Genomic DNA, 26,325 nt, shown 5'->3' with positions numbered 1-26,325 from the left:
CTCCTGGCTTGTGTAGCTGCAGGGGCTGGCAAACCCAAGATTGCCAGGTCAGACAGCAGGCCTCTGGCTCACATGCTGTGGAAGCCAATGAATCCCAAGATTGGCAGGTAAGACGGGAGGCCACTGGCTCACAGGCTACAAAGGCCAGTGAATCCCAAGATGGGCAGGTAAGACAGCAGGCTGCTGGCTCGTAGACCATGAAAGCCAATGAATCCCAAGATCAGCAGGTAAGCTGCTAGCTCAAGTCCCAAGAACTGGAGGTCATATGAACAGGAGCCAGCTGCAAGATCCAGAGCAAGGAAAAGCCAGCAAGCTTTGCCAGAAAGTCCACATATATTGGATGCAGGCCACACCCTGAAGGAAACTCGCTTTGAACTGATTGGCTGCTCATAGCGGATCTCTTCATGGAGATGATTACATTGTATGAGATCTTATTATGAAGTGATTACATCATTACATAGCTGCCACCAAACTACATCGTAACTGCCAAACCACTGAGAATCATGGCCCAGCCAAGTTGGCATTGACATACATGTTAACCATCACAGTCCACCCCTTGTCAACTTGGCACCCGTACACATCTCCCTAAGCCATACACAATCTCTAAAAGACAGTTATAAAGTCATACTTGTGCCTAATGTGCACAACTGACAATGCACTAGCCCTGTTGACATCTTATATTTTAGAAGTGAAGAAAACAAAAATATTTAATGCACACATACAAGGAAGAAATACTCATAAGAATTACAGTCCTCGTTTCTGCAAATGGTCACGTAGTCATAGCTGGTATTTTAGAACTACCTTCTTCCACCACACATTCCATACTCCCTTTACCCTCAGCAAGCACTTCAGCTGGTCGTGGTTCTTTGCCTGGTGGAGTGACTCAAATCTTCATTCCTGAACAGTCCGGACCATTAGTAGTCATGCTGGAATTGGGTTGCTGTAGTTTTCCATTGACTTTAATCACAGGACATGGTAATACTAAGAGACAGCCTAAGGGATCTCCTGTATTCCAGGCATACTCTTCTTTACTTCCATTATGTAATATCAATTCAACTTCCTCTTGGTAATCAGGATCAATCCCATCAACAAATACAGTAACTCCCTTCTTTGCCTGTTGATCCAGAGGCATGAGGAGCCTAAAGTGGCCGGGTGGCATTCTTAACTTCCAGTTCAGTGGAATCAGTGTTGTATCTTCTGGTGGGAACATTCCTCCCTTTGGAACTAAGACCTCTAGACCCACAGAGCACAGGGCCGTGGGGATAGGAAGCAAACATTTTGCAAGTGGGTGACTAGGGATAATAGTGAGTGGCTTCACTCCCATTTCCACCCATTGATTCCCAGACCTACGAATCCTGGCTTTGGGAGAAAGAGCACCATATATTGGATGCTGGTTTAGAGCATAGACAACCTCCTGGAGAACATTTCCCCAACCCTACAAGGTATTGCCACCTAGCTGGTGCCAGAATTGTGTCTTTAGAAGGCCATTCCATCATTTTATCAAGCCAGCTGCTTCAGGATGTTGAGGAACATGGTAAGACCAATGAATTCCATGAGCGTGGGCCCATTGCTGCACTTCATCTTCTGTGCGGTGAGTTACTTGATCCGAAGAGATGCTGTGTGGGATACCATGATGGGGGATAAGGCATTCTGTAAGTCCGCGGATGGTAGTTTTGGCAGAAGCATTGCATGCAGGGAAGCAAGTCTGTATCCAGAGTAACTATCTATTCCAGTAAGAACAAAATGCTGCCCTTTCCATGATGGAAGCATCCCAATGTAATCAACCTGCCACCAGGTTGCTGGTTGATCACCTCAAGGGTTGGTGCCATATCAGGGACTCAGTGTTGATCTCTGCTGCTGGCAGATTGGGCACTCAACAGTGGCTGTAGCCAAGATGGCTTTGGTGAGTGGAAGTCCATGTTGCTGAGCCCGTGCATAACCTCCATCACTGCCACCATGGCCACTTTGTTCATGAGCCCATTGGGCAATGATGGGAGTGGCTGGGCAAAGAGGATGAGTGGTTTCCATACAACGTGTCGTCCTATCCACTTGATTGTTAAAATCCTTGTCTGCTGAGGTCACCCTTTGGTGAGCATTCACATGCAACACAAATGTCTTCACTTCTTTGGCCCATTCAGAGAGGTCTATCCACATATCTCTTCCCCATACCTCCTTGTCTCCAGTTTTCCAATCATGTTCCTTCCAAGTCCCTGATCATCCAGCCAAACCATTGGCCACAGCCCATGAATCAGTATACAGTAGCACATCTGGCCATTTCTCTTTCCAAGCAACGTGAACAACCATATGCACTGCTCAAAGTTCTGCCCATCGGGAGGATTTCCCTTCACCACTGTCCTTCAGGGAGGTCCAGAAAGGGGCTAAAGTGCTGCCACTCACCACTTTTGAGTGGTGCCTGCATATCATGCAGAACCGTCTGTAAACTAAGCATGAGTTTTCTCTTCCTCAGTCAGCTGATTATAAGGAACTCCCCATGAGCTCAGGGAACCCATACCACCAAGAAAGAAGAGCCAGGAGAAGAGCACGTGGTCCCTGCACTGAGAAGTTCCTAGACGGGAAGATTGATGACAAAGACCTTCTCCCAGAATATGTTGAATGTGGAGCAAATGGCATGTGTGAAGGCCCAGAGGCAAAAGAAACTTAGGGCTTTCAGAGAATTAAAAGAAGTTCAGCAAGGAAAGGAGTGGTGGGTGATAAGAAACAAGGCTGGGGAGGTGGGCAGGAGGCACATACTGAAGGGCTTTAATGGTTTATCCTGAGGACAGTGAGGAGTGATGGAAGGATTTTGAGCCTTAGAGTGACAGTGTCTGATTTAAGTTTTAAGACAGTCCCTCTGGTTGCTGTGAGAACACACTGTAGGAATCTCCCAGAATGGATGTTTGGAGATCAGTAGGAAGGCTGTTGGAGTTGTCTAGGCAAGAGAAGGTGGTGATGATGATAGTGAAGATGGAGGGAAATGGGTGGATGGAGAAGATGTGTGAGAGGTCAGTATCATGATGGGATAAGGCCACACGATCCACCAGTCTCCTAGTGCTCTTGGGCTTGAAATAAAAGGAATTGCCCACGTCCTTACTTGCAAGTCCAATCAGCCTCCAGGTGCATTGAACCATCTTTCTTTCTTCTATCCCGTCATTTCCTTTCTATGGCAACCACCCATACCTGGGTGGTTTTAATAATCTACTAATTAGTCTGCCTGTCTTCTGGGTTTTCTCTTTCCCATCCATCTTGCATGCTGTCACTATAGTAAGCATTCTAAAATACAGCTTTACATCGTATCAGCTTTCTTTGGAAAACAACAAAACCGTGCTGCAGCTCCCTGATCCTTGCAGGAAAAAATGAAATGTGTTTTCAGGTAGCATTTGAGATACTCCTCATTGTGGTCTTTTAAAATTTATTTCCTGTTGTTGTTCAATAGGATCCCACCTGCTAGATGCAAAAATAGTGCCAATGGTTGGGGAATTCTTGAATGACCATGATAACAGTGACAATAGAGTAGTGAGGTTATAGCTATAGAAATTACTTCAATTTGCCTTTTGACTTGATGAGGTGGACATGGAGATGTGCCTTCCAGGTGCCCCTTCAAGGAAAGACTTGATGCCCAGCTGTGGCAGTGTGATCAGCAGATGGTATCCAGCTGTGGGCTTCTTCCACAGCTGTAGAGAGCTGCCTCACCCTAGGTCATGCCCTTCCCACGGTAGCCAACATCCAGGAGCTGAGCAAGGTGCAGGTATAAAGACTCGGCCATTTTGATTCAGTCATTCCCTGCCTGCTTGGTGGGCTTCGTTGGGCCTGCGCTGAAGTTTGTCTTCTTTCTCTGCCCAATCCTGCTTCTTCCCTCATTCCTTCACAGGTGTTGAGTCTTAGTAAACATTCTTGTAAGTTAATTAATGTTTTTGTTGTTGTTGCTGTTGAGAATATACACAGCAAAACATACACCAAGTCAACAGTTTCTATGTACAATTCAGTACATTGATTACATTCTTTGAGTTGTGCAACCATTCTCACCCTTGTTTTCTGAGTTACTCCTCCTCAGTAACACAAACTCACTGCCCCCTAAGCTTCCTATCTCACTTTTCAAGTTTCTGTTATCAGTTTGATCCTATGTAGGTAGTTGTTGAAAGAGCTTAATGTACGAGGCAGACATTTTTTACTAGGTAAGCTAAATTATTGTTTGGTTTAAGGAAGCTTTCAGGGGATATTTTTGGTTTAAGGCTTAAAGATTATCTCAGGGCAATAGTTTCAGGGGTTCATCCATCCTCCATTTCTCCAGAAAGTCTGGGTGGAGTCCATGAGAATTTTAAATTCTGTCCTGCATTTTCCCCCTTTTGATCAGTATTCTTCTATAGGATCTTTGATCAAAATGTTCAGTAATGGTAGCCAGGAACCGTTCAGTTCTTCTGGTCTCATGACAAAGCAGGCAGTTGTTCATGGAGGCAATTAGCCACACATTCTATTTCCTCCTCCTATTCCTGACTCTTCTTCTTCCTCTCTTGTTCCAAGCGAATAGAGACCAATTGTTGAGCCTTGGATGGCTGCTTGTAAGCCTTTAAGACCCCAGGCATGATACAAGGAACTAGGAGGTAGAACAGAAGCACTAAAAACGTTATTAGGCCAATTAACTGGTATGTCCCATGAAACTATGACCCTCCTAATAAAATTTTTAAAAACAGCTTTATTGAGATATAATTCACATACTATACAATTTACCCATTTAAAGTGTACAAATCAGTGGTTTTTAGTATACTCACAAGGCTGTGCAACCATCACCACAACATAAAAAATTTTAGAACGTTTTCATTATCCCCTCAAAGAAACCTCACACCCATTAGCATTTATTCCTCATTTCCCCCACTCTCCCAGCTCTAGGCAACCGCTGATTTAGTTTTTATCTCTACAGATTTGCCTATTCTGGACAATTCGTATATATGGACTCATATGATATGTGGTCTTTTGTGACTGATTTCTTTCACTTAGCAGGTTTTCAAGGTTCATCCATGTGGTAGCACGGAGTATCAGTACTTCATTCCTTTTTATGGATATGACATATTTTATTTATCCATTCATAAGCTGATGGACATTTGGGTTGTTTCTACTTTTTGGCTATTATGAATAATGATGCTAAGAACATTTATGTAAAAGTTTTTGTATGGGCATATGTTCCAAATAAACATTTTGCAACTCACAGTCTATCTCAGCATCTGTTAGCAGATACTACAACGCATGACACTTGGCGGTCTCCCATTAAAAATTTATCTTACAGATATACTTGCACAATACAAAATGACACGTGGACAACGTTGCTGTTAGCGGCCGTCGAGTCAGCCCTGACTCACGGTGACTTCATGCACAATGGAAGAAAACGCTACCTGGTCCTGCACCATCCTCATGCTTTGTTGCAGATTGGACCGTTGTGATCCATAGGGTTTTCACTGGCTGATTTGGACTCAAAAGATCCTCGGTTACCTCCTCTGGAGAGTGGGGATGAAATAATACCTACTAGGCTGAGTTATTGTGAGGATTTAATGGCCTGATGTATGTAAAGCCTCAGCAGAGTGCCTAGTACATGTTGTTGTTAGGTTGTTGTTAGGTGCCGTCAAGCTGGTTCCAACTCATAGCGACCCTACGTACAACAGAACGAAACTTTGCCCAGTCCTGAGCCATCCTCACAATCGTTGTTATGCTTGAGCCCATTGTTGCAGCCACTGGGTCAATGCATCTTGTTGAGGGTCTTCCTCTTTTTTGCTGACCCTCTACTTTACCAAGCATAATGTCCTTCTCCAGGGACTGATCTCTCCTGAAAACATGTCCAAAGTACATGAGACATTGTCTCATCATCCTTGCCTGTAAGGAGCATCCTAAGGAGTCTAGTACAAAGTAAACACTTAATCGATGATTGCTTTTATAACAAGGATAATTATTGCTATCATTATTCAATGGACCATCCAGGGCAGAGAATTTCTAAGATTTAATCCACTTCTGACATTCTCATCCATGGATTTTATTTAACTTAGTCTCAGAATGGGTTTTGGAGGGGTTACAGTGCTCTTGAAAATGCATCTAATATTTTGTGCAAGGTGTATTTTTCTGGCTGGAGGGGTCCCGAGCTCTCATCAGATTCTAAAAAGGGTCTGCGACCCCCAAACAGTTATGAATCACTCCTCTAGAATATAGGGATTCCATAACGTTTCAGGGTGACACTGAAGAAGTGGGAGTTGAGTCTCTTGAGGATTAGGTCGGTGCTAAGACAGACTTCAGTTCAAAGCTGTAACGTAACTTCCAGAAAAACTCAGCAGTCTAAGGCCCGCAATCAACTGTATCAAAGCAATTTAGCAGGCATGTAGCTATCTCCCAGCAGCATGCAGCCCCATGGAGAAATAAAACTTGATGGGAGAGGCGAGAGCTCTGATGTCCTTGGGAAAAGTTGACTTGATGTGGGAAGGAGTTATGGCATGAGCGAGTGAGTGGAGCTGGGGCGGGGGGCACTGGGGTGAGGGCACAGGCTTGACCTTTTCTCAAGGGTCTTATAGAATTTAAGGGACATCTGTTGCAACCCTGACAATGGAAATTATGGACAAGGGGTATGGTGGCCCAGAGTTATCTTCCAGATGTACAGTTAAGATCATGTCACACTACTCCCCAAAATCCTTTATTGCCTGCCTCTTATTTAAAGCTGTATTTCTCAAACTGGGGCACCTGTATCTTTTTTTTAAAATTTTTATTGTACTTTAGATTAAGGTTTACAGAACAAATAGTTTCTCTTTGAACAGTTAGCACGTATATTGTTTTATGTGTCAACACTCTCCCTTCTCCACCTTGGGTTCCCTGTTACCAGCTTTCCTGTCCCCTCCTGCCTTCTAGTCCTTGTCCTTGGGCTGTTGTGCCCCAATAGTCTCGTTTTGTTTTATGGGCCTGTTTAATCTTTGGCTGAACGGTGAACCTCAGGAGTGACTTCATTACTGAGCTAAAAGGGTGTCCGGGGGACAATACTCTCAGGGTTTCTCCAGTCTCTGTCAGGCCAGTAAGTCTGGTCACTTTTTGTGAGTTAGAATTTTGTTCTACATTTTTCTCCAGCCCTGTCCAGACCCTCTGTTGTGATCCCTGTCAGAGCAGTCAGTGGTGGTAGCCGGACACCATCTAGTTGTACTGCATTCAGTCTGGTGGAGGCTGTGGTGGTTGTGGTCCATTAGTCCTTTGGACTAATCTTTCCCTTGTATCTTGTTTTCTTCATTCTCCCTTGCTCCCGAAGGGGTGAGACCAGTGGAGTATCTTTGATGGCTGCTCATAGGCTTTTAAGACCCCAGACGCTACTCACCAACGTAGAATGTAGAACATTTTCTTTATAAACTATGTTATGCCATTTGAGCTAGATGTTCCCCCAGACCATGGTCCCCATAGCCCTCAGTGGGGCACCTGTATCTTTGAAGATTCATGACAGTGAACCAGAAGAACTGAAAGCCACAGGGCAAACAGGGAGAATCTTCCTAGGGCTAACAACGTTAAGATTTCCCAAGGATACAGGAATTTATTAAATATTAAAACAAATAATTAAAATACACATCCACATATACAAGCTAAGACAAGAGCTGAAGTCATTGAAGTCAGCACGTTAGGATGGACAGCTGCCAAATTTGTTCCTTCTCTGCTGTCTGTAGATACATTGGTGGAAAAATTGGAGAAGCCCTCAACTGCAGGATGATGTTGGCATACTTCTTAGCACAGCATGCAAAGCTCTTCACAATTTGACCCGAGTCTCATGGGAGCAAGATGGCCCCAAGCAGCTGCAGGCTTATAGTCTGCTAGCTTAGCCATCTGGCAGAAGAGAACATTTTTTTCTCCTACTGGTTTCAACGAGAAGCTCAGGGTTGATGTCCATTTACATTAATTGGGTCATATGTACATCTCAAAACAAATTCTTGTGGTTCTGATTGGCCAAGCCTGGATCTGGGGGCTGGCTTATCAGCTCCACCTGTACATCAAGAGTGTGTGTGTATGTATATGTGTGTGTGTGTGTGTGTGTGTGTGTATGTGGCAGCAGGGGGAGGTCCCTTAAAGAAAATCAGGGTACCATTATCAGAAGAAGTTATGAATACTGGGCAGGCCAAAGCATAGATGTTAAGTTACTAGGTTTGTCTGATCCCAAACTATTCACTATTATTGAAGCCTACATGCTTCTTGTGAATTTTATACAGGCAGAAGCTGAGGTCAAAGCAGGCAGGGACTTCCTGAAGGTCACACATTACATTAGCAGCAGAGATGGCTTTGAGACTCTGGTCTCCTCAGTCAGACGGCACTATAAGTTATGCTGGAGACAAAGGAGCAAATTTGCTTGGCAAGCTTGGCAAATGGTCATGGTGTATGTCATCATAATTCCATTTATTACCTTGCAGACGTGAAGAATAATAAGAGGATAAACAGTAATGAAAACTGATCGGATGGCTAATGCTGGGCAGCAGCCTTAAACCCCAAAATTGGGGCTGCTAATGCACAGGAGCGGGTGGGTGCTGGCACATCTGCACCCAAGTGGGTGAGAGGCTCCCGGAAAAGGTGTGTGCACCTGGTGCAGTACGTCACAGCGTCTTCTGTAAATACTGTCTTTCCCTTCTTGCCGTAACTTAGCTTTGTCCTGAGGACACTGCTTCCCCTAGAGCCCTCTCAGATGGGCCTGTTTTCTTCTCCACTCCTCGTACTCTTGCACCTGCTTGCTCCTGCTTGCCACTTCCCAGTCATTCTTCCTCTTTTCCCAGCTCTGAATCTCTCGTCTTCTCTCCACCACCCACTACCCCAGCTTGTTGCAACCACCTCCCCTCCCCACTCTCACTTCCCCTTATTGCTTGACGATTTAATGGTCTTTTTCCCATCAATGCTTGGATGCCTAACAAGCAATCCAAACTTTAAGTTGCCGTGGAGTCAGTTCTGACTCATTGGGACCCCTTGTCTGTCAGAATAGAGCTGCGCTCCATAGGGTTTTCAATGGCTGATTTCTCAGAAGTAGATTGCCAGGCCTTTCTTCCGAGGCTCCTCTGGGTACACTAGAACCTCCAACCTTATGGTTAGCAGCTGAACATGTTAACCATTTGCACCACCCAGGGACCCCAGATACTAAAATAGCCTCAGTCTTTTTTTTTTTTTTTTTAATAACAGTTTTATTGAGATGTAATTCACATACCATACCCGTACCCATTTAAGGTATGCAGCGTTTTTTTGTTATATTCAGAGTTGTGCAACCATCATCACAATCAATTTAGAACATTTTCATCACCCCAAAGAGAAACTCCATTAGAAATCACTCCCCATCCCCCTTCACCCCCAGCCCCTGCCATCCACTATTCTACTCTCTGTCTCTGTCAATTTGCCTATTCTGGACATTCATACAAATGGAATTATACAATATGTGGCATTTTGTATTTGGCTTCTTTCACTGAGCCTAATGTTTTCAAGGTTCATCCATGCTATAGCAAGTGTCACTATTTCTTTCCTTCTTATGGCTGAATTATTATTCCACTGTGCGTATCTGCCACGTTAACCTCATGCTTTTTGATGGCTGCATTTTGTTCCATTGTCTGCTGTACTATAATCAACGCGACCATTCCTCTGTTGAAGGTTGCTGCTAGCTTTTCTCGATTTCCAACTGTGTTTCAGTGAGCAGTCTTTTTACAGCTGTGCAAACTTTTGGAGAAACTCCTAGAAATGGAATTGCTGAACTGCTGAATTAATTGCTGAATTAAAATTTTGGTAACTACTGAGATCTGGGTTCTTTTATAAAAAAAATTGTTCCTCTGCAATGCATTTCACATGCATATGAGGTTGGTATTATTATTATTATTATTAGCCCCTTTTACAGATTAGAAAACCGAGGCTCAGAGAGGTTAAAACACTTGCCCAAAGTTATGCATTTGGAAAATGGCTAAGTCAGGATACAAATTCTGTCTCTCCAACTTTTTTTTTTTTAATTGTGGTAAGTATATGTGTAACAAAACATTTGACATTTCAACAGTCTTCACATGTATAGTTCAGTGACATTATGGCCATCATGTTCAAGACAATGAATGTAAATCACTTGGCACTATACTTGGTCCTTAGTAAATGTTGACTACATATTGTTATTATCACTCTGTTTTTCCTCGGGATATGTTTTGAAAGTAATAGCACATATGATGAAATCAACAGATATTTATCGAGTACCTGCTGTGACCGGAGCCCTGATGGCACATTGGTTAAGAGCTCCGCTGCTAACCAAAAAGTCAGCAGTTTGAATCCACCAGCTGCTCCTTAGAAACCCTATGGGGCAGCTCTATTCTGTCCTATAGGGTCACTGTGAGTTGGAATCGACTTGACAACCACGGGTTTTGTTTTGGTTTTTTTTTTTTTTGGTTTACTATGTGACCACACTGGGCTTGGTGCTTGGGGTACAGCCATAAATGAGTCAGATGTGGCCCTTGCCTACATAGAGCGTATTTTCATTCCGAGGAGGCAGATTCTGGTATAATAATTGCAAATGTGATGAGTACTGTGGGCAGAAGTGCCAAGCTGAGGAGGTATTTTGAGAGGTAGGGAACCTCCTGGCCCCTTGGCTCTATGCCTAGGAGCTGAGGCCAGCCTGGCCTTCCCCTCTGGCTTCTAGTACTCTTCAAACCTCTGTGTTAAGTAGAACGGTCCAGGGAAATGGTGATTTGTCAGTTCCAGGCCTTGGGGGCCTTAACTGGGGCCTAAATCAAATTCAGAAGCTGAAGAGCCAGCCCTGAGTTTAGTGTGGATTTTACAGGTCAGTGGGGCTGAACAGCAGCTCTGGGCTGGTGATAAATGTGTTGGGATCTCTCTCTGGCTCTGCCAAGGCCACTGTCAGCTCAGTGTCTTCGTTTCCCTAGACGGTTACAGAGAGGCTAGCATTAGTCATCCAGGCTGAAATCCCACCCTCTACCTGGGATCTTCAGGAGAACTTTCTGGAAGACTGAGCATCTGCCCCTAGCCTGGGTCCTGGGTGATCTAGGGTACCCTCTCTCCTGGAAAGTGGCTGACATAGGAGGGGATGAGGGTAAACTCCTAAGAGCAGGGACCATGTATTACCATTTTCATACCCCTGTGCCAAAAATTGTGCCTGGCACATATAAATATTTGTTGAATGACCGAATTAGTGAAAGGTGTCTTGCATAAAAAGCAGAGACAAAAATTACGTATGTAAATCGTAACATAACATTCTCCCCGCCTCTCGTTCTCTTGGGGAGATTTTTGGCATTGTGGTATAGGTATCATTTCCTTCTCTCCTCCCCCAGGGTCAAATGCAGAATGTGCTAATTAGTGAGTGAAGAAGCAGAGAAGAGATGGCAGGATTTTCTTCTGAAAAGACATAGATTTGTCAGAGAGAGTAGAGAACAGAGTTATATGAGAAGGAGAGAATGTGTGAGACACTCATGGGTATCTGAAGTGTTACAGATACTCAGCCCTTTTTCTGCCCAGGATACACACACTCCCACACATATATATACCATGATTTGGGCAATGACAACTTCCAGCCGTTGCATTTTCCTTGGAATTCCCACCTCCCTGTGCCCTGCAGACTTTGTTGTTGAGTCTTCTGTGTATCACTCCCTTTCCTTTTATGATGAAATTTCTCTCAGGACCTCAGCCATCCCTTCCTACAGCTGGGCTTCCATTGCCTGCTCCCCCTTGTCCATTGCTCTGTCAGACAATGCTTGAACATGTATAAATCCCAACTGTGGATAGGATTCAACTTGTCCTTTGTCTTCTATTTCAGTTGGATGTAAATAACTACTTGGGGGAAGGGTCATTACTTGTCTCCACAGATGGAAGTCTGTAAATCCCAGCTTTGACCCTGCTGGGTTCGCCATGAGATTTTAAATAAGTTGTATGTCACGCTGTAAGCAGCCTATAAGTGGAGTTATTAATAATGCATGCATTTTTGTAAAGGACAGCTAGGATCAATGGTGGATATTTTGGCGGATGAGGATTTAGCCTCCATAAATGGAAGGTGTAACAGACACTTGTCTACCCAATATCTAAACCCCCTTCTTCTTTGAGAGCAGAACCCCATTTTTGTTTCTGGCAGTGGCACCCAACTGTGCACTATGAGACATGACTAAACCAAAACCAAACCAAACCCATTGCCGTCGAGTCAACTCCAACTCGTAGCGACCCTATAGGACAGAGTAGAACTGCCCCATAGGGTTTCCAAGGAGTGCCTGGTGGATTCGAACTGCTGACATTTTGGTTAGCAGCTGTAGCTCTTAACCACTATGCCACACAGGGTTTCTGAGACATGCCTAATTGAAGCCAATTAGGACAATCTTGTTCTTTACTTTGCCAGCCTCCTTTGCAGCTAGAAGCAACACAAATCAGGTCAGTGAGACCTAAAATGGAAGTCTGCTGTGAGTGCTTCTAGGAAAAAGGTTATTTCCCAATAAAAGGGAAAAACACAGCTGGCACCATGTTTCTTTGCTTTTTCTGCTTTGAAAGTGGATTTGATGTCTACAAATACAGTGGTCATCTTGAAACCATGAAGTGACACGTATGAGGATGAATATCAATATGCCAAATGGGCGTGGGTCTCTGATGACTGAACTAATGACAGCAGCCACCTAATTCTAGCCATCTTGTTAAGTGATAAAAACAAACTCTTTTATGTCTAAGTCACTGTTAGTTAGGTTTTCTGTTACTTGCAGCCAAATGCATTCTGAGCTGATACGGAAGTGATTTCTTTTTCTTTCATGTTGATAACTAATAAATGCCCATTGTAGAAAAAAAAATCAAAAACATACAAGAAGAAGAAAAAAAAAATGACCCACAAGTAATCAATGCTGACATCCTTTTGGACCTTTTCTATGATTAAAAAATATATACCAGTACTAGTTGCCGTCAAGTCAGTTCTGATTGACAGCAACCCCATGTGTGTCTGTTACAGCTGTGCTCCACAGGGTTTTCGATGGTTGGTTTTCAATGAAGTAGATTTCCAGGCCTTTCTTCCAAGGTGCCTCAGAGTGGACTCAAAACTCTATCCTTTCAGTTAGCAGCCAAGCAGTTTAACCATTAGCACCACCCAAGGACTCCTAAAAAATATTTAGTTTCCATTTATTGAGTAGTTGCTATACATCAGGCCCCGGGTTAAGTATTTCACTTGCTTTATCTCATTTTATTCTCATAACAACCTAGGAGGTATGTATCCTGGCAATTCAGAAAAATATGTACTTATTCCCTCTGAATTTCTCTTTATCCATTAAAGTTAGCCACTGTTAATTATTTGTTTTTATGATTCCAGATTTTTTATGTAATTAAGGACGCACTCAAAAGACTTTTTTTTTTCCCTAAATAATTAGATAATACTAAATGTATGGTCCTTCAGCTTGCTTTTTATCCTTAATAATTTGTCTTGGAGATTCTTCCCTGTTAGTACAAGCAGATCTATCTCAAAATTTCCATTAGCTGTGTAGTAAGTAGGCCCTTTATAAGAAAACTGTTTAAAGGTGAAGTGGGCTGCTTAAGAGCTAATGATCTCCCTGTCCCTGGAGGAGTCTAGTAAATTCATTATGGCCATTTTGAGAGGGGGGACAGATGGTGAGTTGTTCTGTGATGGCCTTTAAGGGCCATACTTGCCCTGAGATTCTGTGATTCTCAGGCTTGATAGGAAGGTGTCTCTTTTCCTTCTCTGTGGTGCAAGTTTGACTGTTGCCTAACAATGCTGACCAAGCTGGTGTCAAAAATCACTATTAAGCCAGTGATGCCTGTGGATGACTGAAGAGTGGAAAACTAGATCTATGTGATGCCAAACAATTGTGTTGACTTTTGCCCTACTTACTGGGCTGTTTCCTTGGGTGCTGTGAAGTCAGAAGTAGCAATCAGTGGTCACACTGCTCCTGGGTACTGGGCTTGGCTGATTCTTTGGCTGTGGGTGAAGCCACCTCTGTAGTGAGAAAGGAAGGATGGTAGGCAGAATAATGGCCTCCCTAAGATATCCATGTCCTACTTTTCAGAACCTGTGAATATGTTACCAAAGGGGAGTTAAGGAAGCAAATGGAGTTAAGGTTGCTAATCAGCTGACCTTAAGGTAGGGAGATTATTCTGAATGTTCCAGGTGGGCCCAATACAATCACCAAACCAAAAAACCAAACCCATTGCCATCAAGTTGATTCGGACTCATAGTGACCCTATCAGACAGAGTAGAACTGTCCCATACGGTTTCCAAGGAGCAGCTGGTGAATTCGAACTGCCGACCTTCTCGTTAGCAGCTGAGCTCTTACCCACTGCACTACCAGGGCTCCAATCACAAGAGTCCTTAAATGTGGAAGAGGGAGTCACAAGAGTGAGTGTCAGAGTGATGGAGCATGAGAAGGACTTTACCTGCTGCTGCTGGCTTTGAAGATGGAAGGGGCCATGAGCCAAGCAATGTGGGTACCCTCTAAAAAAAACCATTGCCATCGAGTTGATTCTGACTCATAGTGATCCTATAATGACCTTACACGACAGAGTATAACTACTGTATAGGATCTCCAAGGCTGTAATCTTGAATCTTTACAGAAGCAGGCTGCCACATGTTTCTCCAGCAGAACTCCTGGTGGGTTAAAACCACCGACCTTTCAGTTAGCAGGTGAGTGCTTTAACCACTGTGCCACCATAGCTTGGGTGCCCTCTAGAAGCACAAAGTTTGTGGTAATTTGTTATAGCAGCAGCAGGAAACCAATAGAGGGGGTAAAGAACTTGAAGAAGGTTCTAGCAACAATCTTCATTTAATAACAAGGAAAGAGGGTTTCTTTTTTCAAGATATCCTAGAATGGTGGCTAAAAGCACAACTTACTAAGTACATGACTTTGGGTGGAGCCCTGGTGGCACAGTAGTTAAGAGCTCGGCTGCTAACCAAAAGGTCAGCAGTTCAAATCTACCAGCTGCTCCTTGGAAACCCTATGGGGCAGTTCTACTCTGTCCTGTAGGGTCGCCGTAAGTGGGAAATGACTCGATGGCAACGGGTTTGCTTTGGTTTTTATGACCTTGGTTAAGTCACTTTACTTTTGTGAGCCTCAGTTATGTCATCAGTAAAATGGGGCATTGTTTGAGCCTCAGCCGATGGCTGCAAATTAGAATCACCTGGGAAGCTTTCTTTTTTTTTTGTGGTAAAATAGATATCACAAAAAATTTGCTGTTTCAACCACTCTTGAGTTTACAATTCAGTAACATTTATCATATTCATCATGCGGTTGCAACCATCACCACTGTCCATTTCCAAAAAAAATTTTATATCATCCCAAACAGAAAGCCAGCACCCCTTAAGCAATAACTGCCCACTCCTTCCTCCCCGACCTCGGAGACTTTCATCTGCACTAATGAATGGGCCCGCTCCCAGACCAGCTGAAAAAATCTTTGGGGGTGGGGCCTGGGCATCTGTAACCAAAGAAAACCCCCAGGTGATTCCAGTGCATCTTTAGCGGTGAGAACCATTGACCTGGCCCAAAGGTAGTTGCGTGGGTTAAACCAATTATTCTAATCACCTGGAGGGTGGATTTTACAAATCCTGACGCCCAGGTCACATAACAGACCAATGAGTATTCATGGGAGTGAGACCCAGCCATCAATATTTTTTAAATTTCCCTGGTGACTCTCACGTGTAATTAAGGTTGACGATCTCTGGTGTAGACAAGATGAATAAAGTACCTGACATGTAGAAAGAGCTCAGTGAATAACCCGCACTATTATTAGTGCTTTTTTTATTTCTCTCTGAGAGGCAGTATAGCAATTGTGGTTGGAATTAGCTAGACCTGGCCGAGATTACCCTGCTGCTTTTTGGCTACAAATGATCATCCCTGAGCCTCAGATTCACCATCTTTAAAAATATACGCCTCAAAACATGGTTACAGTACTGACTGGACAAGAGAATATTTATAATGCACTGTGCACTGTGCCAGGTAAATCCCATTGCCATCAAGTTGACTCTGACTCACAGCGACCCTATAGGACAGAGTAGAACTGCCCCATAGGGTTTCCAAGGAGCAGCTGGTGGATTTGAACTGCTGACCTTTTGGTTAGCAGCCGAGCTCTTAACTACTGTGCCACCAAGGCTCCTGCTGGGTAAATAGTAGGTACCAAATTTTGGGGTGGGGGCAGTAGTTACTGTAATTGGAGTTCCTGGGTGATGCGAATGGTTTACACACTAGGCTGCTACTCATAGGCACCCCGGAAGAAAGGTTTGATGATCTACTTCTGAAAAATCAGCCACTGAAAACCCTACGGAGCACAGCTCTACTCTGACACCCGTAGGGTCACCATGAGTCAGTCAACTCAAGGACAACTGCTTGGTTTTAATTACTGTAAGTAGTAACAAGACTTCAGAGTTGAGTCAGAATCCTGACTTCACCTTTTGAGCCAAGTCAGTTCCCCTTTCCAACCCTCAGTTTTCTCATCTGTGACATGGGCACACAGTACTTCACTTAGAGGCTGCTTGTGAAATTAAGCATCATAAAGTGTATAAAGGAGTCCCCGGTTAAGTGCTCAACTACTAGCGAAAAGGTTGGCAGTTCGAACGCACCCAGAGGTGTCTCTGAGGAAAGCCTGGGGATCTGCTTCTGGAAGGTCGCAGCCTTGAAAACCCTATGGAGCACAGTTCTACTGTGACACACACAGGGTCTCATGAATTGGAATCAACTTGATGGCAGCTGACAACAGTAGGTATAATACTCCCCAGTGTATGTATTTAATTCTTGGCTGCCTGAATGATCATACTATGCGCACTGGAGAGGTTCACACATCTCTCCTGGTTTCTCCATTAAACACATCTTGTTTTAAAGACAAGATCAAAATTTGGTCACATCTAGCCCAAAGATGTGATTATTTGGCCTACGTAGTGTTTAATATTTAAAAAATTATTTACCATTTATGTAAAAGTCAGAAGCTTGCAGGTAAACATCTGGATGCTCAGCTTTTCTTGCAACACAGGGAGACCTGGCAATAATTGTGCTCAAATCCACAGGACACACTTTTCTAAGGCTGCACAGTAGCTGTTTAGGCCAGACATTTGTCCTCGGTCAGCTCAGACTCAATGTGTCTTTTTATAAAAGAAAAAAAATTATTATAACACCCTCTTTACTATCCTGAAATGAATCTCATAGATAAGATAATCTATATATACATATAGCTTCAAACAATCCGTATAATGTCCTAGCAGTATTGTAACAGAAAATAAAGTGAAAGTAGTCTGTAATAAGATAGCATATATTTCAGTATGTAAATGCTTGGATATGACTCTACTAGAAAACAATGATATAGCCAGATAATTGCTTCTGTGTATAATCACTGTGGCTGCCACAGCTACAAAGGCAAACTTGTGCAGATGGGTCCTGTCACCTACAAAAATAAACCATGCACGGTGTTGCTATCAATGACCCAATTTTCTGAAAAAGTATACAACTTCTGGTAACAAAGAAAAGAACAACCTTTGCTCAGTTTACTCAGTAGTTATAGTCCCTTAAGATTCAATGTATACTTGGTGTTCGTTGCTCTTGGCTACAACTCATGGAGACCTTATGTACAACAGGACAACGTTTTGTTGCTCATCTTCCAGCACTACATTGGGCAATATTCTATTGCGATCCATAGGGTTTTCATTATCTAATTTTCAGAAGTAGATCACCAGGCCTTTCTTCCTAGTCCTAGTCTAGAAGCTCCATTGAAACCTGTCCACCATGGGTGACCTTGCTAATATTTGAAATACTGGTGGCATAGCTTCCGGCATCACAGTAACATGCAAGACACCACAGTATAACAAACTGACAGATGGGGGGATGGAATGTATACTTAAACCATGCAAAAAATAATTTTGTGTTTATATGTACAGGAGTTAGATTCAGATGATTATAATACATTTATTTTTCATGTAGGTAAATAACTGACAGGACATTTGTGTGAGTGAGTTACACACCCCAGACCTAGTAACAAGTTAAACCACCCCTACAGATTTCCAGATCTCCCTCTAGGGGTGCAGCACCAGCCCCATTGAGAACTTTTGCTTTGGGATGAGATGGTTGTGGGCACTTTGGGGCTCAAGAGCTTTCACAGAACTTCATTGTGGCAACTGTTTAACCTGCCCTTACGTTTCCACTTATGAAACGCTTGCACTAGGAGAGCTGTTTTGTTTTATTTTGCTTTTGCTGTTAATGCGAAGGACATTTCTCTGGCTGAGAAGAACTTCTTTTATCCTTGTGGAGTCAACTGAGGTAGCACAGATTTATTATCCCAAGCAAGGAGAGCCAGAAAAATATTAGATCTATCCAAAAGGGCAATTATTTACTCAACAGATATTTAATAATCATGGTAGCAGCAGTGGCTGTCTTTACTGAGCCCAGTAAGCAACATCGTGATAAATGGAGAAAAGATTGAAGTTGTCAAGGATTTCGTTTTTCATTTTCATCCACAATCAACGCCCATGGAAGCAGCAGTCAAGAAATCAGACAATGCATCGCATCGGGCAAATCTGCTGCAAAAGACCTCTTTAAAGTGTTAAAAAGCAAAGATGTCACTTTGAGGACTAAGGTGCCCTTGACCCAGGCCATGGTGTTTTCAGTCACCTCATATGCATGCTAAAGAAGAATTTATGCATTTGAATTATGGTGTTGGTGGAGAATATTAAATATACCAAGGACTACCAGAAGAACGAACAAATCTATCTTGAAAGAAGTACAGCCAGAATGTTCCTTAGAAGCAAGGATGGCAAAACTTTTTCTCACATACTTCGGACACGTTATGAGGAGGGACCAATTCCTGGACAAGGACATCCTGCTTGGTAAAGTAGTGGGTCAGCGAAAAAGAGGCAGACCCTCAGCAATATGGATTGACACGGTGGCTGCAGCAATGGACTCAAGCATAGCAAGGATTGTCAGGATGGCTCAGGACCTGGCAGTGTTTCGTTCTGTTGCACATAGGGTTGCTATGAGTCGGAACCAACTTGACAGCGCCTAACAACAACGATGCGCTGAGTGCTTTACAAGTGCATTCTTGTTTCAAGTCAATTAGATCAGACACACACTGCCAGGCTTACAGTCATCCCTGTGTGTGTGTGTGTGTGTGCTGTGTATACACACAAACATACATATGTCCGCACACATACAAATACATACACACACCCAAGATGTGATCCCTGATTTGGCTGCACAGGGAGTCCCACACGGAGGACCAAGGCAGATAAAGGGGAAGGATGCACAGATGTACTGAGTACCTACCATGTGCTAGCTTTAGCTTCTAGGCATTTTATATTATCTCCTTCTAATTGCTCAGCTCAACAACCTTGGAGTCACTCTTGACTTCTCTCTTTTTTCCAGATCTCCACATCCAGTCTGTCCGGAGTCCTGTTGTGCTATTTTCAGCCTATTTCCGGGATCCGACCACTTCCGCCCACCCTGGCTGCTCCCAGCTTGGCCCTGCCCAGTTCCTTCTAATCTGGACTGTTCCAGCGTTTCCTGACCACATTCTCTCGTGCTCACCGTCAGTCACCTCTCATCAGCTGCCCAGGTCTGGGCTGAGCCACGCAGAGCCCGAGGCAAAAGGAAAAATCAGCAGTATTAAAGCCTGTCTTCACTTAAAACTTTGATGTTTTGTTCATGTTGGATTTTTTTTTAAATTCATTTTATTTTTTAAAAACTGGCATCCGAATGTTATTTTTCTTCATTACTGAGGGTTTTGGCTGTAGGAGAATGCCTCATCTGCCTCACCCTAGCTGTTAAATAGAAGTCAGGGCATGTCACTCCCCTGCTCAAAGCCAGCTTCTCACTCAGAGGCGAAGCCCAAGTCGTTACTGTGGCCCACAAGACCCTGCTTGTTCTGTCCAGGCTTTTTCTCTAACTAACCTCATCTGCTGCAACTCTTCTCCTTGATCCTACCATTTCTGGCTTCCTTGCCCTTCTTTGAACGCGCCTGCCCCACTCATGTCCAGGGCTTTGCTCCAGCTGTCGTCTCTGCCTAGAATGCTCTTCCCCTGGGCATCTGCTTGGCTCACTTCCTCACCTCCTTCAAGTCTTTCCTCAGAGTTCGTCTTTGCAAGGAGGCCCTTCCTGACCACCTTAATAACATCACAACCTCAGCCTGCACCCTACCCCTGCCCACCCCCGGCACACCTGGTCTTCCTGATCATGCGGTACCTTATTGTCTTTCCTCTTTTAAAGTACTAGATCATCTGCTCATTTACTAGGGTGTTTTTTTTTTTTTCTTCCCTGCAAAAGAAGCTTTATTGTTTCCACTTGGTCCAGGCTTGGGGCGGACTCTAGGATGGTTTAAAACTTGCCTTATGGCTGGACGGAGAGGCTCAGGCAGAAGCTGGACGGCAGGGCGATACAGAAGGCCCCCCTCCCCTCGGGGGGCTCTAGTCATGCTTCAGGCGGAGCCTATCGAAGAGATACTCACCCGGCCGGGCCTGGAGGCCAGCTAACTTGTGGAGGTTGGTCACGCGGTCTCCCATCTTCTTGAAGAGTTTCACCTCCTCATCTAGGAAATGGCTGTCCAGAAAGTCACAGAGATGGGGGTCTGTGCAGGTGGAGCCCACAGCATGCAGACCCCAAACAGCCCAGTTCAGGCTCTTCTGCAGGGCTATGGTGGCTTCCCTGGCATCCAGGGTTCTACCCGACTCAGCTTGGGAGGCTTCTGCACATGTTGGAACAGGTCGCGGCAGCCTCACGCTGGTTTTGCAGTTTCAAGAGACGCTGGGCATCCTCTCGCTTCTGCTTGGCTAATTCTCAGAAGTGTCCCATGCCTTCCAAGGCCACGTTGTCACGGTCGAAATAGATGCCCACAGAGAGGTAGGTGTACGAGGCCCTTAGACGCAGACTGACCAGGCAGTTGACGCCAGCCTACGCTTCAGCAGAATAATTCTGACCAATCTGGGAGCCCACCATTGGTGGAGGATTAGGAGCTAACCACAAAAAAACGGTGTAAACTGCTCCCGGAAATGGGATGGTCGACAAGATGGCCTTGGAGTTTGTTCCTGGAGAAGAGATTGGAGGGTGGTTGGAGGCTGCAGGTGGGGAGTCCCCGGTCCGTTCTGTCCAAACACTGTAGAAGCAAGAGACAGACTGCGGGACTGTCGGATATGCTTGAGACTCATTTTTAGGTTTATCATTATTGTCGTTAGCTGTCATGGAGTGGGCTCCTGACTCATGATGACCCCATACCTAGCAGGCTCAGACCATTGTGATCCATAGGGTTTTCTTTGGCTGATATTTGGAAGTAGTACTAACACTTGCTCATCTCATCTTTGCAATAACCCTTTGGAGTAGATATTTAATACTATTTATCATTCATTTGGGAGTTCCTAGGTGGTGCAAAAGGTCCAGCACTCGACTACTAGCCAAAAGGTTGGCGGTTTGAACCCACCCAGAGGCGCCTCAGAAGACAGACCTGCTGATCTGCTTCTGAAAACCCTATGGAACAGTTCTGCTCTGCACGGATGGGGTAGCCATGGAGCAGTTCTACTCTGCACCACATGAAGTCACCTTGAGTTGCAATCAATTCAATGACAATGAACATTATTTGCTTATTATCAGTTATTTAGTATTATTATTTAAGGAGCTCTGGTGGCACAATGCTTAAGTGCTTGGCTGCTAACCAAAAGGTTGATAGTTGGAAACCGCCAGCTGCTCCACGGAAGAAAGATGTGGCAGTCTGCTCCTTTAAAAGATTACCGCCTTAGAAACCTTTTGGAGCAGTTCTGCTGTCCTATAGGGTTGCTATGGGTCGGAATCGACGGCACATGCCAACAACAACATTTATTATTTATTTAGTACTGTTATTAATATCACCCCCATTTTACAGATGAGGAAACTGAGGCCTGAGGTCACATGGGCAGTGAGCAGCAGAGCCAGAGTTTCAGGCAGTCTTGTTCCAGAGCCTGTGTGTTTAATCTCTATGCTGTACTGTCAGGTGTCCTCAGGGTGCTTCATCTTGGCTCAGTAAGGTGCTTAGCACAGTGCCTGGCACATAAAAGCATTCACAAAATGGGTCTGCCCTTCTTCTCGTCTCTGGGATTGAATTGGAGGTGAGAGAGGACTTCCCTGGCATTTATTCAAGGCCTGGCTCAGTCGGGGATAGAAGGAAAAGGACTGAGGAGTGATCCTCAGCCTTTGAGATGTTTGGCATGTGCCTGGCAGCCGCTGGGCCGCACATCCAAAAACATTTTGACAAACATCTTTATGACCGATACGAAAGCGACCCCTCTGTGCCGGGAGATTGGTGCTCAGAGCCTGGATTTCTAACTGTATCTCCAGGTGACCTGGAGCAAGGGCATTTAACCCTTTCCCTTTCAGCACTTCTGGAATCTTTTCCACTTTCTTCAGCACCGCAGCAGATATTATTTATTTAGCAACTACTGCATGCATAGCATAGTGCTAGGCACCACGAGGGATATGAAAGAAATGGGATATGCAGCCCCTGCCTCCAGGAGAGTACACTCTCACAGAGTGGGCTTTGCATTCAGACAGACTGGCTTGAGGCCCAGCTCCACATCTTACCAGCAAAGGGACTTCAGATGAGTGACTTAACTTCACAGAACCTCAGTTTTCTCAGTTGTAAAATCGAGATAATAACAGTACCGTCTTCAATGACATGTTCCAAAACCAGACACACTGCCACCGAGTCAATTCCTACTCCTAGCGACCCTATAGGACAGGGAAGAACTGCTCCCACAGGGTTTCCAAGTCTTTAATCTTTACAGAAGCAGACTGCCACATCTTTTCTCCCACAAAGCAGCTCATGGGTTCGAACCAGCGACCTTTTGGTTAGCAGCCAAGTGCTTAAGCACTGCTCCACAAGGGCTCATTTTAATGACTTGTTAAAACCAAAAACCAAACCCATTGCCGTCGAGTCGATCCTGACTCATAGCGACCCTGTAGGAGAGTTAAATGAGCTAATGTTTATAAAGTATTCAGTGAAGTAGCTGACTGATTGGAATCGCTAAATAAATGTTAGCCATTAGGATGATGATGATGATGATCGTGGGGTTGGTGGTGGTGATGCTTGTGGTGATGTTACCACAAAGACATTGAGGTAAGCCCCAATTCGTGAATACCAGATTTATGAACGACACTTACACACATTGAATGGGGTTAAATCTTGGACTCCCAGCTGTGCGACCTTGGGCCTGGCCCTTAACCTCTCTGAGCTTTAGGTCCTCCATGTATAAAATAGGAGTGATTGTTCCTACCTTGTACAGTGGTTTCACATCTAGATAGTCATGCGGAGACCACCCAGCAGAGGGGCTGGCACCCAATAAAACCAAGAAAATCAAACCTATTGCTACTGAATCAATTCCAACCCGTGTGTTAGACTAGAACTGCTCTATAGGATTTTCAATGGCTATTATCGTACAGAAGCAGGTTGCCAGGCCTTTCTCCAATGGTGCTGCTGGGTGGGTTTGAACCACCAACCTTTAGATTAGTAGATGAGCACAAACCATTTATGCCACCTAGGGACCTCCTGGCACCCAGTAGGTGCTTATTAAAATAGTATTTTTTTCCTCCTGAAATCTCAAGAAATAGCACATCCCCAAAAAAGGAGCTTAGGCCCTGAAATCTCTTTGCTTTGGCCTCAGAGTTCTTTTGATTCCAAGTGAGAGAAACATCCTCAGACTAGCTTAAGGAAAAAGCAGAGTTTGTTACAAGCCGACAGGGCTGTCTCAGGAAGCCCAGGGGGAGCAAACGAGGCAGGCCTGCCATGGGCCTGGAGCTGTGAGCAAGGAAGAGCGTGGCACCAAGGCAGATCCTTGCTCTGTCTCTTTCTTCCATAGTAACTGCAGCCCTCGAGAGATCTCACTTCTCTGCCTCCTTGCCACATGGTGGGAGATGCTAGCCTCCTGGCATCTGTTTAAACAGCCAGCTGAGTCTGATTAGCTCTTTTGTGCTACCTGTGCTTCCCAGGAGGAAGCACCTGATTGGTCCAGCTTAGGTGAGGTATCCTCCACAGTCCAGTCACCATTGGCTGTCAGGGTGGAGAGGGTCAGAGGGTAGAACTGTGGCTGCCACAGGTGTAATTGGGGCATGGAGTGAGGGGTATTCTTAGAGAAGGAGGCCTAACACCAGACAATGTGCCCGCCCCAGCTGGGCTAAGATTTATTGCACGTGTACTATGCACCAGGCACTGTGCGAAGTACTTCACATGTGTTACTATTTCACACTCTGAATAAAGTTCTGTTTCCATCCTCATTTAAAAGAGAGAACCCAGGCTCAGAGAGAGAAACTGTGTGCCCACAGTCACACAGGTGGAAATGGCAGAGACTTTACCAGCATCCCCTCCAGGTGCAGTTTCTCCAGGAGCTACTTTCAGACGGATGTGCTCTTGCTCATTTTGAATCTTAGAGAACAAGAGCCTCCATCCTTGGCGCAACTGTGTCTGCCTTGATGATGATTGTTACAAAGTTAGAGCACCTGAGTTTTCATCACTTAGTGTTAGCAATGCTGGTCATATCCTGTACTCCAGAACTGTGTTGAGAAATGCAGTTGTAGCATCCCAGGGGGAAAATTTCTGATTCTCCCTGATGGAGGATGCCAAGGAGAATTGGTCTCTATTCTGATGGAAACATAAACATCAATTCTGAGAATGAAGGGGGGAAAATGAGGTCCTGGAAATTGATGGAAAGCTGATTGTTTGGCATCTTGAAATTAACTGGGACTCTCCCTTTTTCTGCATTCTGGAGCTCCGTCTAACAGTTTCTGAGACACATTTTTAATCCTCTTGTCATTTCATTTGACCTGGAAAAGAATATAGATTGTTAGATGCTCAGGCTGTAGAATTTACATACAGGGAGAACTGACCTGACGGGGCTGATGTGGCTGTTCTGTCGCCGACCATACAGTTTCACGGAAAGATGATGGGCATGCCCAGGACATTGGATACTCTATACCTGCCCATTTTCTTCTTCAGAGTAAATCTCATGCTGCGTATGGGAGGAGAGTATTTGTTGTTACTGCAAGCCAGCAGAGGGCGCTATTAATCTAATTGATGCAAATGTGAAGGGACGCCATCCCAGGAAGGAGGAAGTAGTACAGTGTAATGTAATATTGTACTGTGTGGTACGTATAGTGCTAGTTAATGCCTCCAGGGACACGTTCATCCAGATATTAAGCAACCAGATATTGAACACTATGTACTTGATCCTGGGCTAGGTGCTAATAAGGATGTAATAAACCACAGTAATCGATCTCCACCAAGCATAATAGAGCAGAGCCTTCAATTTGTAGGTTAATGAGACCAAGGGCAATAAAAGCTATAACATAATATGTTTATATAGTATATAGGAGCCCTGGAGACACAGTGCTTCACAGCTCGGCTGCTAACCAAAAGTTTGACAGCTCGAATCCACTGGCCGCTCCTTGGAAACCCTACGGGGCAGCTCTAGTGTGTCCTATAGGGTCGCTGTGGGTTGGAATTGGCTTGACTGCAATGGGTTTTCTGTAGTATATAGTTGTACATTATATAGATATATAGGTTATATGTGGATATTATAAGGAGCCCTGGTAGCACAGTGGTTAAGCACTCAGCTGTTAACGAAAAGGTTTGTGGTTTGAACTCACCAGCTGCTCTGTGGTAGACAGATGGGGCAATGTGCTTCCTTAAAGATTACAGCCTTGGAAACCCTATGGGGGCAGTTCTACTCTGTCTTACAGGGTCACTGTTGTTGTTAGGTGCCGTCGAGTTGGTTCTGACTCCCAGAGACCCTGTGTACAACAGAACAAAACACTGTCCAGTTCTGAGCCATCCTTACAATCATTGCTATGTTTGAACCCATTGTTGCAGCTGCTGTGTCAGTCCATCTCGTTGAGAGTCTTCCTCTTTTTCCCTGACCATCTACTTTACCAAGCATTATGTCCTTCTCCAGGGACTGGTCCCTCCTGATAACATGTCCAAAGCACGTGAGATGAAGTCTTGCCATCCTCGCTTCTAAGGAGCGTTCTGGCTGTATTTCTTTCAAGACAGATTTGTTCTTCTGTCAGTCTGTGGTATATTCAATATTCTTTGCCAACACCGTAATTCAAAGGTGTCAATTCTCCTTGGTCTTCCTTTTTCTTTGTCCAGCTTTCGCATGCATATGAGGCAATTGAGAACACCGTGGCTTGGGTCAGGTGCACCTTAGTCCTCGAAGTGACGTCTTTGCTTTCTTCCTTTTTCATTTTTTTTTTTTTTAACAATTTAAAGAGGTCTTTTGCAGCAGATTTTCCCAATGCAGTAAGTCATTTTGGTCTCTTGACTGCTACTTCCATGGGCATTGATTGTGGATCCAAGTAAAATGAAATCCTTGACAACTTCAATCTTTTCTCCATTTATCATGATGTTACT

General features: G+C 44.4%; 1 pseudogene; it reads right to left on the bottom strand.

The window, feature by feature from the left end:
- Positions 1 to 20,365: 20,365 nt before the first annotated feature.
- LOC101342005 (ferritin light chain pseudogene) lies at positions 20,366 to 20,894 on the bottom strand (annotated as a pseudogene).
- Positions 20,895 to 26,325: the final 5,431 nt, after the last annotated feature.

The sequence above is a fragment of the Trichechus manatus genome, unplaced genomic scaffold (genome assembly GCF_000243295.1).
Source record: "Trichechus manatus latirostris isolate Lorelei unplaced genomic scaffold, TriManLat1.0 scaffold00061, whole genome shotgun sequence".
NCBI classification, from domain to species: Eukaryota; Metazoa; Chordata; class Mammalia; order Sirenia; family Trichechidae; genus Trichechus; species Trichechus manatus.
The sequence above is the reverse complement of the archived record's forward strand: the minus strand, read 5'-3'. Positions and strand labels throughout refer to the sequence as shown.